The following is an 18,793-nucleotide window of genomic DNA, read 5'->3' on the forward strand; positions in this document are numbered from 1 at the left end:
TTTGAGGTATCAAGGGGAATGCTGATACCAATGGATTTATGAAAAAGGGTTGTTGTTGTTTTGCATTTTGAAATGATAAATTTCTAGGTGCTCTATAACCATTTGTACTTTTTTCCTTATTGTGAACTGATGCATTTAGCAAGTAAACTAATGAATTTTTGTGAGATTGTATACTTTGTATAGTTGTAAGAATAAAAAAAAAAATTTAAGCCCTCAAGGTGGCTTCCAAAGCAAATATAGTAAATGAGCATCATTTATCCAGATCACAAAGTTTAGCTGTTCTTGGCATATAAATTAGGTTTCCTGGACAAATAATGTGTTGGTTTTATTTGTTACTTATTAACAGATTGATTTCATCTCTCTTTTTTAGCACTCAGGGAACTCATGACCCTCTGCATACTTTGTTAGATTAGCAGCTCAACACACTGCTTGAAATTCCCCCTGAAACAGTGTGAATTTTTCACATCATAAACACCCTCCATGTATATATATGCCATTATAGTAGTGTGAAATGCTTCAGCCTCCACAAGGGGAGAGGTCTTTAGAGTACCCTCTTTGTTGTCCTTGTGGCCTTCAAGGTCACCCGGCTCTCTCTGTAGCATCTGATAATGTAGGAGGGTCAGAAGCATTCAAAAGGGTTGTGTTTCCTGGTCATCTCAGGCAGGGGGCTGCAAAGTTCAGGAAATGAGCTTGATCTACTAGTTATTTCAAAACAGCCTTCATATGATGAAGGATTTATGTTGCCCACCACCCACCCTGACTTCAAATAAAAAGTACAGAGGTATGAATTTCATTGCTGCTCTCACGCTTCTTGGGCTGAAGCAAGGACCATTATTGTAACATTGGTGTGATCTATTGGTGTCGTGCAGAGACCATCTTAAAGGTAAGTAAGGCATTTTGTTTGCCCTGCTGTGTATCCTACATTTCAATGATGTATGCAGTAAAAGGTCAGGTGCTGCTAAGCACATGAGAACAAATACATTATTTTAGTTCTTATAAATAAATGTTAGAACATGAGAAAAAGCCATGGAAAGACTTCCGGGAAGGGTGACTTAGCCTGTGCCTGCTTTTGAGACGGGCTCCTGCCTCAAAAGAAGCTTATTCAGATATATCAGTCAGTTTTTTCTTTTTTTTTTGACTGATTAAACTTCTCCCGGGTAGGGAGAAACGAAGAGATTAACCTCAAAGCCTATTTTTGTTGGGACGACCAGATCTCATTAATTTATGGGACGAGGTCCAGCCGACGAAGGTGGGACGGATTTTTAACAGCAAGCTCTATCTGATAAAAGCGAACGTTCACCTTATCTTCTAAGAGAGAACGCACTAACAGGCAAGCACCCTTCTTTCTATATTTTTCTTTTACTTGACTTAAATTGTTGCTGTTTAAAAGAGATTTGCCAGATTGATCAGTTTTTGACATCTCACTGGGGAGCCGTAACTTCTCTCTGCTACGCACTAATTAATAGCTTATCTCTGTTTTTGTTGCAAAAAGCTGTCCTGGATTTGCATTCTAAAGATACACACAGAAGAGGGATTTCTATTCCAGATTTTTATTTTGAAAAATATTATACTGTTTTGAGACTACTCTCTTTTTGGTCTATTTTATTTTGACGAATCTGTTTCTTGACGATTGCCATTAATTGTTTCGATCCTGGGAACTGCATTTTGTTTACTTAACTATTGGAGAGATAAGGCTGTCTGCTCTGTTTATACTGTGATGTCACCAAGTTTGGAGCATTAACCCAATTGTTGCTGAAATAAGAAGTGGTTTTCCTATATTTTTCTTTTAAAATGGCAATTAAGAAAGTGGCTGAAAATCTGGAAATAACTATGTTTCAGAAAATAATGGATGAGATTGAGATAATGAAAATTGAATTGAGTAAAATGAAGCAGGAGATTAAAGATATAAGGGTCCCTGTGAGAGAGGTGACCCTGGAAGGGGTCCCTGTGAGAGAGGAGACCCCAGAGATTGGAACAGGGGTCCCTGTGAGAGAGGTGACCCTGGAGACTGGAATAGGGGTCCCTGTGAGAGAGGAGATCCCGGAGATTGGAACCAACGTGGAACAGGAACAAGATTTGGAGTCTATGGACTTTAGAAATAAAATCTATTGTTTGGAACTCAATGTTATCTCTGAAGAAATGAATGAAGACTCTAGAGATAAAGTTATCAATGGCATGGATAATCTTCTGGACTGGAATGATGTGATGGAGCCCAATATAGAGAAAATCTATGGAATTAACTGCAGCCATGTGACAATGGAAAAACTTTTAAGAGATGACCCAGTGTATTTTGAAAAAAAGAACAGAGATATGATTTTACAGCAGTATTTCAGCAACCTATTCAGAATGGATGGCAAGAAAATATTTGGGATAGAGGTAATCCCCATTAGACTCTTACTATATGACTATGGCTTTGACAGCAAGATTATTATGGAATACTGATAATGGAAGATTGGATATTGAAATTACTGGACTTAACAAGACTACTGAAGATGGAAGATGGAAATTGGAACTAATAGAGATAATAGAACAATGGCTACTGAAATTATTGAACCTAACAGATTCTGATGTGATGGATTAATTGAAATGTTTATTTTGACTATGGTTATGACAATAAGATTATCATAATTAGTAATGAGATGGATTAATCGATATGCTTATCTGGAAAAAAAAATTGATAGATATATTTCTTAAAGAATTGAAACCTCTCTTTGACTTTTTGTGGAAAGAATAAAGTAATGTTTATGAGATTTGATGATTAAGTAAGATAACTACTGGAGGAAAGTGATTTTATAATATGACTTAAGAGACAGGATTGTTATATATTATAGACTTATAACTGATTTGATCTTTGACAAATGGGAAGTCAATATTTTACTCTTTATTTTTTATTTTTGTTTTTTTTTTTTCTTTTTTTCTTTTTGTTTAACTATTTTTGATTTTGTTTTTTGTCTTTGAATGTTTTATGATTTTGTCTTGTATGTTTTATGAAAATCTGAATAAAAATTATTGAAAAAAAAAAAAAGAGAAAAAGCCATGGAAAAGTGCCCAGTTTAACATCATTCTGATCAAGCTTAATACTGTTGGCATAGAAGTTATATTTTAGGATTATATCCCTTACTGCAGCCAATGGACAATATATCTCAGAATGTTTCCATGTAATAGAGATTGATGTGCCATGTAGTTGAGTAAGTCACACTACTAACATCTATACAGTTTTGTACTTTATTTCTTCCAAGTATTTCATGGATTGTTCCCTGTAGACATGGCACTAAGCAAAAGAGACACTGCTGCCTTAATGGAATCTTTGTATCCTCTAGTACTGGATGTTACTTAATTTTATCTATTTGTCTATCAAAGAATCCAAAAGGTCAGCTTCAGCCACACCTCCTCGAAGGTCAAGGCAAATCCATGTGTGTGCGCACATCACATAATGTCTCTCATTCACTTGCAGCTGAACATGAGCAACCTGGAGATGAGGTGACAGAAAAGCATATTAATGACTGTTTCATGCACACAAGTCATCAGCTGGTACTGCAGTCATCCAATGATGAACGTACATGTATGAACCAAAGACCTATTTGCTTCATTAGAACTTCACCCTAGGATTAAAGCCTAACTGCTCAGAAATATGTCCTATTAGGTTCAGTGGGGCTTACTTCCACATTTTCTAATTGTAAATCTTTTGCCTTCTAAAATAAATGGAAAGGTATAAGCCTAAATCAATGAACAGAAGGGCCAGGTCATAATATTTGAAAGCATAGCATCAGCAGAACACATTGTTGAAATCAGTTAACATTCTGAAGTCTGGTTCACATATGCATTTTCTCAACTACTTTTTCCCGTATAAAAATGGATTGTGGAACTTTCTTCTGCCAGTATATGTCTATAACCTGGTTCATGCATTATTTCTCCATGCATTTGTAGGAATATGAACTTACAACTAGCTATCATTGAACATGTGTGTTCCCCAATTACAGAATCGTTGTTGTGATATCTTTGTGCTGCTCAGTGTTTGTTTGTCCGTTTTGGAATCTGTATCCACAGCTAACATGGCTTAAAGCCTTCAGGGCACCTTACAACATACAAGATCAGTGAAACAATGCATCAATAAAATCCAGTATTTTAAAAAACAGAAAAACAGTATTAAACATCATAAAAATGATAGCACCCACAAAACATCCCAGTAACAAAAGTACTATCAATTTCCATATCCTCATTAGAATAAGATTGTCTTCATAAACTTTCTGAAGAACAGTGCTGGTTAGAACTGCTGACCAAAATTGAGTGGGCCCATCAAACATTGCCAAGAAGGGAATTTCATAAGGTAGCAGCAGCACCAAAAAGAACCCGCTGGTTCATATTCAATAACATAAGAAACAACAACAGAAGCAGCCCTGCTGCATCAAACCAAAGGCTAATCTAGTCCCACATCCTACTCTCGCAGTAGCCAACCAGAAGCCCACAAGCAGGACATGAGCACAATAGTATTTTCCCTCTCATGTTCCTCAACAACCAGTATTTAAGTCTTGAAATATATACCACTCTGGTAGTTTATATGTTGATTGGTATACAAATAAACAAATAATGTCTCATATACAAAAGATAGCACACAGCCTTCATGATTAGAAGCCACTGATAGCTTTATCCTCCATATATTTGTCTAATTCCCTTTTAAAGCCATCCAAGTTGGTGGCCACCACTACATCTTGTGATAATGAATTCCACATATTAACTATATACTGTGTGAACAAGTACTTCCTTTTGTCTTCTATTTCTCCATGTGTGTATGATCAATAATGGGGGCACTGCTTCCACAGAAGAGGAAATACCAGGGACAATCAACCCTATGTCATTGTATAAATCACTGGATTAATCCAGGGCTGGAAAACAACTTCAAATTAACTTCAAGGATACATCCTGACAAAAAATATTTAAAATTTTAGACTCTAGCATAAACATTTTAGGAGCTGAAGTGATCTAGGGCTTAGTTCTTTTTCCCCCCTCTCCAGATGAAAAACTTGTTTATTCTTCAGTACAAGAGGGTCTGTCAGGAATACCATCCTGATACCGCTGTCATTGAATCTAGAGAGTGCTCATTAAATCTGAACACATAAAAATGTCATCTGAGAGCTTTATATATGTTTTCATGAATGCCCACGTACAGGTTGTGGATTATCCATTTCCTCCTGCCGATATACTAAAACAGTGAATGTGTTTCAAGTTTGGAAGTTCAGAAAAGCAAGTAAAGACATGTGCTTATATACGGGGGGGGGGAATTGTTGCAAGCACAGAAAGCAGATTGTTTTATGTAAATGTAAAAGTATGAGGTAAGCAAGCTTGGTTTAAAGACTTTGTTGGCAAATGGTTTAGAGTGGGAAAGAACCCTCACCTAGCAGATGGCATCACACTGTTTTCTTGGCTAGCCTTGTTATAACATTTTAAGTAGCCCATAGATGTAAACTGTAATTTAATTATAGAAAATGAAAAAAATGGAAAAGGTTCATAATAGAGTTTAAAAAATAGCAACAATTTTGCTATGTTGACCTGATTGTAAAATCACTCTTGGAAAGGAGCAATTGGCCAACACATATTTACTCATAGAAAGGAAGCAATCTGCTTAATTAATTTTACATGTTCATTTTTCACTTTAATGTCCCTGTATTCCCTCCCCCAAGCTCATGAACATTTTGAAAGCAGTTGTAAATTTGAAAGCAGTTGTAAATTAAGCAATCTGCTTAATTAACAATAAAGAAATCTACTTAAGGACAAAGATATTCACTAATAGGCAAAAAAAACCTTGCAGTTTAAGAACATACCTATAGCCAACAGATATTTCTATCAAACTTTAAAAAGCAGGGAAATTGGGCAGCTATAGTGAATGCACCTGGGATCAGGAGACCTGACCTCCTCTCTGAGATATTGTACTGTCCTACAAATTTGTCAAACTGCAAACACAATTTTGGTTGGTCTTTCACAGTCCAATCCACTTCCTGTGTAGCTTGGAAGAATTTGGTAACATGCGCCTCTGAGCATATGGGGAATGGTGGCAACACCTGCAATCAGCCCAAAGAACAGAAACAAGACATGTGCTGTGCTGATCTTGTTTTAGCAGGATGGAAACAACAATATTAAGATACAGTTGATAGAGTTCAGATAGTCACTTTAAATATGTTTGATTTACTTTGCAATTTTAGTGAAGTTTCCTATAGTAACTCATTTTCTTTTGTTTCTGTTTCTGTAGAATATGTGAAGTACAGCAACACTTCACAACACTAAAAAACTCCAAAAACAATTGTGGAATAATGGCACTGACTATTCTGCAGAATAGTTTCCAGTGGAGAGGAGGAGTGTCTCAGTTTGCACAAGATAAAACAGTGGGAGGTGAAATATATTTTAGCAAAATTCTAGGTGTGCTCTATGTTTTTAATTGACCATGCCCACCTTTCCTTAAGTGGAGCGGTTTAAGCATAGCATGCATCTTAGGCAGGCCAAGTTTGTTTTTTCCAACAGCTAGATTCTTTGCTTAAGTAGCAACATACTGTAATCAGCCTGATTTTACATCAAACTGCAGTTTTAAATTCAACTGATGCACTCTGTCAAGAATGCCTGGTTTCTAAGGTTGTTAACAAAAATGGTTCTGTGGCAAGGAATTATGGGGGGAAATCTTGCCTGAATTAGGGCCTCTGAGAGGCCATGAAACTGCCAGTTCTCACAACTGAACGACCAACCCAAATTGTGTTTGCATTTTGACAAATTTGTAGGGCAGTACAATATCTCAGAAAGGAGGTCAGGTCTCCTGCTCCCCTGATGCATTCACTATAGTTGCCCAATTTCCCTGCTTTTTAAAGTTTGATAGAAATATAAGTTGGCTATAGGTGCATTCTTAAACCGCAAGGTTTTTTGCCTATTAGTGAATTTCTCTGCTTTTTTATCCAGGAGATAAGAAATTGGATCCCATGCAAGTTTCCTGAGAATGGGTTAATCATTTGCATGCTTATTGAGTTCATTGGGATTTTCTCCTGTGCAATCATGCTTAGGATTGGTAAAACTGACCATGGGTGGGAAGAAAAGATGGAGGGAGTGGGCAGGGGAGGAGGAAGAAGGAAGAGGGGAGAGAAGAAGGGAGGAGAAAGGGAGAGTAGAGGGGAGGAGGGAAAAGCACAGCTTGGAAAAGTTACTTTTTTGAACTACAACTCCCATCAGCCTCAGCCAGCATGGCCACTGAATTGGGCTGATGGGAGTTGTAGTTCAAAAAAGTAACTTTTCCAAGCTCTGGGGAAAAGGCAGGTCTGATCGTTTTCACACTTATTGAGTTCAATGGGAATTACTCCCATGCCATCATGCTTGATAGGTAAGCCTGACCATGGGGGGAGGAGGGATTAGAAGAGGATGGGGAAGGAGGGGCAAAGGAAAGGGGAGGGAATGAGAAAAAGGGCGGTGATGGGAGAAGGAGGGAGGAGGGCAGATTTGATCATTTGCATGCTTATTGAGCTCAATGGGATTAATCCTGTGCAATCATGCTTAAGATAGGTAAAACTGACCATGGAGAAAGAGGTGGGGGAGGGGAAGGAGGGGCAAGAGGAAGGGGATAGGAGGGGAGAACAGGTTTGATCATTTGCATGCTTTCAGAGTTAAATAAGATTTACTCCTGTGCAATCATGCTTAGGATAGGTGAACTGATCTGGGGGAGGAGGAGGAGGAGGAGGACATTGGGTGGGTGGGCCCAGGACAGAGGGAAGCCCCTTTCCTTTCCAAAAGGAAAACATTGTGAACGTATCATTCTTTTTCAGCATTTTCCCCACCTTTTTATTCTACAGCAGGAACATGTAGCCTCCCGCACAAATTTAAACCAAACCTGTCACTGGCGACATCCACACCAGACCTTTATTTCATTTGAGACAATCATAGCTGCCCCCAAAGAATCCTGGGAGGTGTAGTTTGTGAAGGGTGCTGAGAGTTGCTAGGAGATGCCCTGTTCCCCTCACAGAGCTTCAGTCAGAGTGGCTGACTGTTAAACCACTCTGGCCACTGGAGGTCTGTCAGGGAAATTGGAGTCTCCTCTGAGCACCTTCACAAACTACACTTCCCAGGATTCTTTGGGGGAAGCCATGACTGTCTCAAGTGAAATCAAAGTCTGGTGTGGGTGTGGCCCCTATTAACCAAGCCAAGCAGCTATGAGTCTGGCTTTTAGAACACTGACAGTTGGTTCTTACTGAGCATGCCCGGCTTTATCATTGAGTTCAATGCTAAATTTCTTTAATTAAAAATCAGCTAGGCATTTTTTAAATGTTTAAACTGCAGAAGATGAAGCTCAAAGTATGGGGCAAAATCACTAATAGGATTACAGGTACTCTATGAACATGGTTGATTTTTAATTTAAAAAATTTAATTAAAAAAAAGTCCAAAAGCGGTCTGGGTTTTTTCCCCCTCTCTTTTTACACTTTGAACTCTCAATTCTCTCTGACTGTTTGTGTATTGCCATGAAAATTTACAGGGTTGTTAAGCAAGTGTTTCTGTGTTCAGAACTCTACGTTTTGTATGGTTTTGTTTTGATATGAACTTATGAGAAAGATCAGAATGGCAGGGGGGGGGTATTTTCCATTTAACATTGCAGAATGCGAAAAATCCATGCTAGCTATAGTATACAGCCACTCTTGTGGCTGTATAATAACTGTTTGGTGAAGGTGGCTTGAAAACATCCTCACTACCTTGAAAACACATGTCATTTTAATGTTGTTGAGCAAGGTCTGAAAAAATGGTTTGGTGAGTCTTGAATTCGCTGGAGTACATCACCAACATCCAGTTCTTTTACCCTTCTCTCCCTGCAATTCCAAGAGCAAATTTGCAACTGCTTTCAAAATGTTCATGAACTTGGGGCAGGGGATGCATGGGCATTAAAGTGAAAAATAAACATGTAAGAATACTTAATACTTGGGTAGCACTTTCAAGCATTCAAAACACTTCACAAGTATTATCTAGCTGTAATTGTTACAACAACCCTGTAAGATGAACCAATGTTATTATCCCCCATACTGAGAGGTTGGCTTGCCTAAGGCCATCTAGTGAGTTCACAGCAGAGGCAAGATTCAAATCTGAGACTTCCAGATTCATAGGACTCCTTCAGATGACCTCTTTATTGAGCATTCATCCTGATTTGTTTGCACAAAACATATGCAGTGGTTAGAGTATGTCTGATATTTATTGAACTTTTGTTCTGATTTTTCTGCTGGGTGGTTATATGACAATGTGCGTTCAGCCGGATTTGCTTGCAGGATATTTATGTGTGTTCCTGTTATTCATTCATCCCACACTCTTTAGCATATTCCCACGCCCCATCACTTTTCGAACAGCAAAAAGTTATTTGTTTGTAAGTGGATTTGTTGCACTAGGGTGACAGACTGCTTTAATTGTGCAAACCTAAATTTCTGGTATGCCCTTGAATCTCTCCCATAAAACAGTGACACTCTGGAAGCACCTATAGGTCAGTCTCTACAGCCAGCCACTATGCTACACCACCTCCCTGTGTGCATAAAAGATACATGTCACTTAAGATACATATACCAGAAGGCATGGGGGAAGACCAAGAGCAAGATCTGGCCCAGTGTTTGTTTTTATATGTACATGCAGTGGACACTCTATTAGGGCAAATGGGGCACTGCCTCACCAACCTCAGTCTGCCCTCAACCAGCCCCCACCTGCCTGCCTTCTTACTTACAACTAGTCCAGGGAGCAGCCCTGACTATCAGCTCCCTCCTCTTCCTTATTCTCAGTGTTGTAGAACTCAACAGGAAGGAGGAGGATGGGGATAAAACTACAATTTGCTGGCTCTGCCTGTCATTGGCGCTGGCTCCACTCACTGTCCAACAGACACCAAACACCACTGTGTGCATGTGTAAGGAAAGCTGTAAATCCCCCTTAACAGTATGGGTGAGGAATCCACTATGATCACTATTAAGTATGTCATATATCTGTTGTTATCCCATTGAAATTGCAATCCTGCATACTTGGGAGTAAGCTCCATTGAACACTTTCTTCCAAATAAATGTGCACAAGGCTGCTCTGCACATCTTTTCAGCATGACAAGATTTTCAAAATCAACCCTAAACTGCAGGCTTTTAAGGAGGGATAGAGTGGCACAGCCTAGTCATCGCTGTTACAGACAATTCCAGACAAAAAGAGAATCAATGAAGCACACTTCAGAGCATGACCTTATTAAAGTGGTCACCAGCTTCATGCCATCATGCCCATGCTGAATTATATCCAGGGATTAATGACAGTAATGCTACACATATCAATGAACACAATGCAGCTGTCAGAAGATTTCCCCCCTCCTTCTTCCTTGCATAGGTCTCATGTTATGTCACAGTGAGGTTATATCCTAAGAAAAGAATTAAGTTCTTTGAAGGAACATTGTGTAGTTTTTGCATGAAATGATCATTCAAAATGACCCCGATCACAGGAGTGCATGACAAAACATTCCTGGTAATTCTCCTGCAAAGATCTTTCCACAACCAGAATGCTGGGTGATGCATTTAAAACCCTCTAATTTGTGGTCCTTGGAATGTATGGTGTTCCTGATCATGCATACCAGTGCACATAGAATGCACTTCTTTCTAGTAATTTGCTTACACTGTAATTCTGTACAGACACAGCTGGAATAAATCCCACTGAGTTCAATGGAAGTTACTTCTGAGTAATATGCACAGTATTGTGCTGTTAGAGTAACCCTCCATCAAAGAGCAGTTGTGGGTCTAGTTGTTACCATACAGATTTATTTTCAAAATGTTTTCATTCCCTGTGCAACAGTTTATCTTGCTTACAGTTCCTGAGAAAGCAATCCAGAATTTTTCAGAACAGTGTTCTCTGGCCTTTCAGTTTTAACCCCCTCTCTCTCCAGTCACAGTCTCAGCTACATAAACTTCCTGATTAGTCTTCAATCCTTACATCTTTTTCTCTTGGCTCCCCCTTTCCACCTCCTTTATATATGGGCTGTTCATTGTAACTGGTCTTATGTTTAGATGCTCATTAAATAAATGCATGATCATGTACTCAGTAGAATAGTTCCAAATATGGGCAGACAACATCTTTGATGGGTTTCTCTTTAACCAACTGTTTCCTTCTGGGAAGACAAAGTCATTCCATATCTTGAATCCATTTGGTTTTGCATTGGCAATACAAATTCTTATGGAGTATTTAATGCATGGTCTTACAAAATCAAAGGTTTCATGTGAGCTGATTTCCCCCCTTCACTCCGCTCCCATATTTATCTTTCTTCTTTCCTTCTTTGTTAAATTGTTATTAAAAATGAATTTAAAAAACCACAAAACTAAAGATTTTTAAAAGAATTACTGCTAGAAATGTGTAACTATTTTATCTCAAATACTTTAACTCAGCCTTCACCAACATGGTGCTCTCCAGATGTTTTGGACTATAACTCCCATCAGCCACAGCCAGCAGGTGCTGGAGGCAATCACATGCGTGAAGGCTGCTTTAACTCATTCCCTAAGGATTTTGACACAACAGCAGCCTTTGTCAGCCATTCATCTGACAGCAGTTCTCTAGGATTTCAGACAGGGTTTTCTCCCAGGCTTACCTAGAGATGCCAGAAATTGAACCTGGGACCTCCTGCATGCAAAGCAAATGCTCTACCACTGAGCTATGGCCTTTTCCCATTTTGTAGTGGACAATACTTAGCTAGATAATCTGACTCAGGAAAAGGCAGAAATCAGACATACACACACTGTGGCATGAGATGAAATTTCATTTGTGCTAGGGCTCCACTGGATCAATGCCTTTTGGTCAGTTGTTCTGCCTACCTTGTTATTTTGTCATTTGTCCTTCTTTCCTATATGTTTGGTATGGTCACTTTTAGAATTTTATTTTTGAAGTTTGAAAAATCAACCTGAGCTTTTTAGCTCATTTAGCTATCATCCCTTTGTGCCTTTTCTTTAATAGAAAACTGTTGTTTAAAATTTAGGAATAAATAAAATAGGATACCTGGTTTCAAGTCACTCTTAACAAGATACATTTTATATTTTCCTCTCACTCTGAATAAGGAATTGAGTTCAACTTTTATTTTATTTATTATATTTAAAATCTCACCTTTTTCACCAAGGAGCTCAAAGCAACATATATGCTCTCTCCCCCAAGTTATCCTTATAACGACCCTGCACAGTAGGTTAGACTGAGAAATAATGGGTTGTATTCAATTAAATCCTGCTCAGAGGAAACTCATTTAAATCAATGAACCTAACTTAGTCATGTCCATTAACTTCAATGGGTCTAGTTTGAGTAGGACTAGCAGTGAATACCACCCAAAGACTGGCCCAAAATCCAAGTACATAATTCCAAGATCACAGCCACTCATGCTTCCTGTCTTCAAAACAGAATGCTGGTTGATTTAAAGTCAAATGGCAATCCTGCCTAATATATGGCTTTTCTTTGCTGTCTTTGGAGTTCAAGTGATTTATTCAATGGTTATAAACCAGCAGAGTTTAGGCACACTTAATCCCATTGAACAAACTGGGTTTAAGCATGCTGAACACAATCTTGGATTGTAGCCATTAGTTTTATGCTGCCAAATGCACTTGTTGAGCACACATGCAAAGACAAGAATAGTATTTACTGAGGAGCTAAATAGCAAAAGGCAGGTCACTGACATTAATAAGTCCGTTTGGACTGGCAACAATCAATGCAGGGTTCCTTTGTGGCTTTGCAGATGTCAGCTGTGTTGATTCAGCGTGCCTGACATTTGCCATAACCTCCATCTGAAAGCACCTAAGCTCTATAGCACTCATAGCCAAAAGTCAGTCATTCACCAGACATAGGCAAGATCATACAATCTACAAAGGCACAGTTTAACATTACAGATAGGATTTTAAACTTTGGCTGGTGTGCCACCTAACCCTTTGCCAATGGTTTATGGGCTGTAACACACAATTGGGGGTATGGGAGGTGTTCTAGGGAAAGGTATGGGCCTTCACTCCTCTCCCTCCCCATGTTCTGAGGCATGCTCATATGCACCAGGGAGTAAGTTGTTAACAATTCACAGCTCAGTCACAGTGGGCCTGCTCCGGCTCTGTCAGCCATTTGGACCAGAAGGAGATTAGTGCTGCCTGAAGCACATAATGCATTCTGCGGGGATCAGGTCAAAGTCTGGTTTATTTATTATTTATTTATTTAATTTATATCCCGCCCTTCCTCCCAGCAGGAGCCCAGGGAGGCAAACAAAGCACTAAAACACTTTAAAACATCATAAAAACAGATCTTAAAATACAATGGTTAACAGATCTTAAAACACAATATCTTCAATGGTTTGAAGATAAAGGACCAGGGCAGAGAATTTGAACCTACCTATCAATAGTTAGAGTGCCTAGGTACACAGGTCATCAATTTAAATTGTAGTAATCATTCCTACATTTGTATCAATACATATAAATTAATGTAAAAAAATGATGCAAATCTGTGTTCTCTTTTGTCTTTATTTTTGGAGATGTCTGTTTTTTGACAATACATAGGCAGCCTAGCTAACAAAAACAAAATTGTTCCGCCTCTAGAATGTATACATGAGGCATCATTTGTTTGAAAGTGCTCCTGTATCCAATGCTCCCTGCACGTGGGAAGCTGTCCAACATAGATGGGGAACTTGTGGCCCTCCAGAAGTTGCTGGACTCCAACTGCCATCATTCCTGACTGTCGGCCATGCTGGCTGGAGCAGATGGGACTTGGAGTCCAGTAACTTTTGGAGGGCTACAGCTTCCCCATCCCTAAATCTATAGAAGCCTACACAAAGGGTGCAGTTGATGTGTTTGCCTTCAAATATATGAGCAAATATGTTGTCATGGGTGCACTTTTAAACAAGTGGCCCTCCATGTTCAGTCTAGCAGTGGTTCTGCCCTATAAACTTTATTCCACGGCCACCTACTTGTATGTTTGGACTGGCTGTTGGATATCAGTGCCTACATTCTATTTGCTCCCTCTGATCTTGCAGCAAAGCAACACAATCAAGATGCTGGTGCTTGATCTATTTTGCTTTCCACATAACAACATTAGTGGCATTTCCAAATTTCCATTTACCCTCTTTGGTAAAATCGTTTTCCTGTCCCTATGAGGCCTACCTTCACAAATTCAATCTAAAAATAATCAATGCACTCTAATATGATTAAATCTAAAAATAAGCCTTCCTGTGTTATCTTGTGTAGTAAAAACACTTTCTGAAGTTCATCCAGTTATTTCTTTCATTTGGCAGCCGACGCATCTGCTTGGCCTGTTTACAATCAGCGCTATGTCAGAAATGATTGCCTGGCAGCAGGTTTCTCATGGTTGTCCTTTAGGAGACTTGTCACCACAGGCTTAAATTAAATCCTGTTCAGTCAGAACTAATGCAGCCATAACAGGCCAGCTCAGGTCAGTCCTAACCCCAGAGATTTACAAGAGGACTACTTGAAGCATTTCACATAGTTTAACAAAACATTACTGTCTACACGTCGTCATACATTTAGAGATCCTGAATATAGGCAATATTTGTTGCCTGCCTAAAGTTAACATTTCAATTTTCTAAGATGCTCCTTACCATTTCTCTTGCCATGTGGGGTATATCAACAGCCAAACGACTGACAAGAGATGAATCAGTTATGGACAAGAAGTGAATTAATTATGGGATATATTACTTGTGTATTCATATGTCTCCAGCTGCTATCCACAATCCTAAACTTTTACAGCTAGTACCAAACAGTATGTTATGTTGTTCATGCTTTTTTTGTTAAAAAGTTTTTTTTGCTTGAACTGGCCACTTATTTTGAAGAAAAAACAGCCTTTTTTTTTTTTTCAATAATTTTTTATTCAGATTTTCATAAAACATACAAGACAAAATCATAAAACATTCAAAGACAAAAAACAAAATCAAAAATAGTTAAACAAAAAGTAAAAAAGAAAAAAAAAACAAAAATAAAAAATAAAGAGTAAAATATTGACTTCCCATTTGTCAAAGATCAAATCAGTTATAAGTCTATAATATATAACAATCCTGTCTCTTAAGTCATATTATAAAATCACTTTCCTCCAGTAGTTATCTTACTTAATCATCAAATCTCATAAACATTACTTTATTCTTTCCACAAAAAGTCAAAGAGAGGTTTCAATTCTTTAAGAAATATATCTATCAATTTTTTTTTCCAGATAAGCATATCGATTAATCCATCTCATTACTAATTATGATAATCTTATTGTCATAACCATAGTCAAAATAAACATTTCAATTAATCCATCACATCAGAATCTGTTAGGTTCAATAATTTCAGTAGCCATTGTTCTATTATCTCTATTAGTTCCATTTTCCATCTTCCATCTTCAGTAGTCTTGTTAAGTCCAGTAATTTCAATATCCAATCTTCCATTATCAGTATTCCATAATAATCTTGCTGTCAAAGCCATAGTCATATAGTAAGAGTCTGATGGGGATTACCTCTATCCCAAATATTTTCTTGCCATCCATTCTGAATAGGTTGCTGAAATACTGCTGTAAAATCATATCTCTGTTCTTTTTTTCAAAATACACTGGGTCATCTCTTAAAAGTTTTTCCATTGTCACATGGCTGCAGTTAATTCCATAGATTTTCTCTATATTGGGCTCCATCACATCATTCCAGTCCAGAAGATTATCCATGCCATTGATAACTTTATCTCTAGAATCTTCATTCATTTCTTCAGAGATAACATTGAGTTCCAAACAATAGATTTTATTTCTAAAGTCCATAGACTCCAAATCTTGTTCCTGTTCCACGTTGGTTCCAATCTCCGGGATCTCCTCTCTCACAGGGACCCCTATTCCAGTCTCCAGGGTCACCTCTCTCACAGGGACCCCTGTTCCAATCTCCGGGGTCTCCTCTCTCACAGGGACCCCTTCCAGGGTCACCTCTCTCACAGGGACCCTTATATCTTTAATCTCCTGCTTCATTTTACTCAATTCAATTTTCATTATCTCAATCTCATCCATTATTTTCTGAAACATAGTTATTTCCAGATTTTCAGCCACTTTCTTAATTGCCATTTTAAAAGAAAAATATAGGAAAACCACTTCTTATTTCAGCAACAATTGGGTTAATACTCCAAACTTGGTGACATCACAGTATAAACAGAGCAGACAGCCTTATCTCTCCAATAGTTAAGTAAACAAAATGCAGTTCCCAGGATCGAAACAATTAATGGCAATCGTCAAGAAACAGATTCGTCAAAATAAAATAGACCAAAAAGAGAGTAGTCTCAAAACAGTATAATATTTTTCAAAATAAAAATCTGGAATAGAAATCCCTCTTCTGTGTATATCTTTAGAATGCAAATCCAGGACAGCTTTTTGCAACAAAAACAGAGATAAGCTATTAATTAGTGCGTAGCAGAGAGAAGTTACGGCTCCCCAGTGAGATGTCAAAAACTGATCAATCTGGCAAATCTCTTTTAAACAGCAACAATTTAAGTCAAGTAAAAGAAAAATATAGAAAGAAGGGTGCTTGCCTGTTAGTGCGTTCTCTCTTAGAAGATAAGGTGAACGTTCGCTTTATCAGATAGAGCTTGCTGTTAAAAATCCGTCCCACCTTCGTCGGCTGGACCTCGTCCCATAAATTAATGAGATCTGGTCGTCCCAACAAAAATAGGCTTTGAGGTTAATCTCTTCGTTTCTCCCTACCCGGGAGAAGTTTAATCAGTCAAAAAAAAAAGAAAAAACTGACTGATATATCTGAATAAGCTTCTTTTGAGGCAGGAGCCCGTCTCAAAAGCAGGCACAGGCTAAGTCACCCTTCCCGGAAGTCCAAAAAACAGCCTTGATTCTCCAATCTACTATGTGCTTCTAATGTTGATTGGGATCCTATACCAGATTTAGGCTGAAAATTAACCCTATTATTTGTCCTGAAGAAAAAAAATTTTTTTCTGTAAACGGTGTGCACACAAGGGGAGGGTGAGCACAGTCACAGAAATCCTCTCCCCTATGCAGAATTCTGTGTGTGCAAAGGAATGGATCCAAAGAGGATCTGCACAGTACATAGTTAAACTCCACCATTAAACCACGGTGCATAGCTAAATTCCACAACTGAAACGAATAATGGAATTTGCTCCCACAATATGTGGGCTACCTACTTGGATGGCTTAAAAAGAGGAATAGATAAATTCATGGAGGACAAGGCTATCAGTGGCTACTAGACATGTTGCCTATCTTCCACCTCCATTGACACAGAGGCAGTATGTCTCTGAATGCCATTTGCTGGGAATCACAAGAGGGGAAAGCGCTTTGCACTCAGGTCCTGCTTGCAGGCTTCCCTCGGGCATTGGGTTGGCTGCTGGGTTGGATTATCCGCTTCTGGATTCAGTTTGATTTTAATTGGAAGCAAAGTAGGCCTCATGCTGGGGGATGGAGAACAATACTTCAAACATTTATATAGTATTACATGCTCCACACTTCCTCACACTGAGAGAAGTTCAAGGGCAGTGCTTACCTGGTTTTGGTTTCCTCTGGAAGAAGATATCACTGGAGACTTAAGTTGTTTCTGTAATGCAAGTTTTTGTTCTTTTTCACATACAGATTTAGCCGGTGGGAAAAAGGAGAGGAATGGCACCTACCTATTCAGGACCCTCCAAGGAGATCTAACTATTTCCTGGCTATTAATGAAAGCATCCATGAGCTAGGCTTTTCCTGCAGGTTCAAACATTATTTCATTCACACCCTTCCAGTCCTTTCATTGTTCCAGTACATTCCAATAGTGCTCTTTGTGCATTTGACAAAGGATTTGGCTGACCACTGAGGAACTTTAAGCAGTCCTTTTGGCCCCATTAATCCTTTCCTGTCCAAACCCAGATTCCTGCACAGCAGCCAGATAGTAAAAGTACAGCATTACTTTTGAGTGTTTAAAGAGCTTGATTTGCAACAACCATGCAATGGAGGTCACTATTAGCAGGGCCAATGCAAAACATTTTGCTGCCTGAGGTTAAGGATAAGATTGGAATCTCATTCCCTATATAGATTGTGTACATACCATAAATTTAAACATGATTCCTCTAGAATCCTGGGAACTGTAGTTTACTGCTCACAGAGCTACCATTCCCCATCTCCCTTAAGGAACCACCATTTCCAGGATTCTTTGGGGAAGCTGTATGCTTTCAAAATGCTTTAAATGTATGGAATCTAAACAGCCTGGCACCTGAATCTTACTTCAACACTAGCAATGGGACAGCAGTAGCAGCCAGCGTCGCTGGACAGAGCAGTGGAGCCACTCTCCTGACACAGCTAACCTGGATGGAGCTGGAGCAGGATAGAGCAGTGGTGAAATCAGGACTGCATGGACATACTTGTGGAAGTGCCAGATTGGCTTTGCCAGTTACTCGCACAGCCTTGTCCTTGCCACGCTGCCCTGCCGCCCGCCCCAGCCCTGTCCAGGTAAACTGTAGCGATACTGATGTCAGGAGGGTGGCTCCACAGTATCTTCAACTACACCTGAGGACAATAAGCTAGCTAATGAAGTGCAGGTCAGGCAACGAGGCACACACACCACTCCATCTTCCACCATCTTACGCCATCCTCAGCATCTGTCTACCTCGCTCTGCCTAATGGCAGGGCCGGCCCTAACTATTAGAAAGCAAATAATTCCATTTATTTATTTATTTGATTTATATCCTGCCTTTCCTTCCAGTAGGAGCCCAGGGCTCAAATGGTGAGGAATTGTACACAATTACGCACAAGATCATAGTTTGGGCAAGTTCCAAAGATCTACATGACTGTTTCTGTGCACTCGAGAAGAGATGGG

General features: G+C 39.0%; 1 protein-coding gene across 4 annotated transcripts in view; it reads left to right on the forward strand.

The window, feature by feature from the left end:
- The first annotated feature begins 419 nt into the window (after positions 1-419).
- The window catches only part of LOC133377326 (protein FAM240B-like), a 28,076-nt gene continuing 9,702 nt past the window's right edge, over positions 420-18,793 (forward strand). For 3 of the 4 annotated variants that reach the window (XM_061611333.1, XM_061611243.1, XM_061611404.1), the window contains exon 1: positions 420-883. The gene's annotated coding sequence lies outside the window, so the exon portion shown is untranslated. Of the gene's footprint in view, positions 884-17,580; positions 17,692-18,793 lie in introns of those variants that run through there. The other variant, XM_061611572.1, reaches the window with a different exon arrangement.

This window comes from Rhineura floridana, chromosome 1 (assembly GCF_030035675.1).
Source record: "Rhineura floridana isolate rRhiFlo1 chromosome 1, rRhiFlo1.hap2, whole genome shotgun sequence".
NCBI lineage: Eukaryota > Metazoa > Chordata > Lepidosauria > Squamata > Rhineuridae > Rhineura > Rhineura floridana.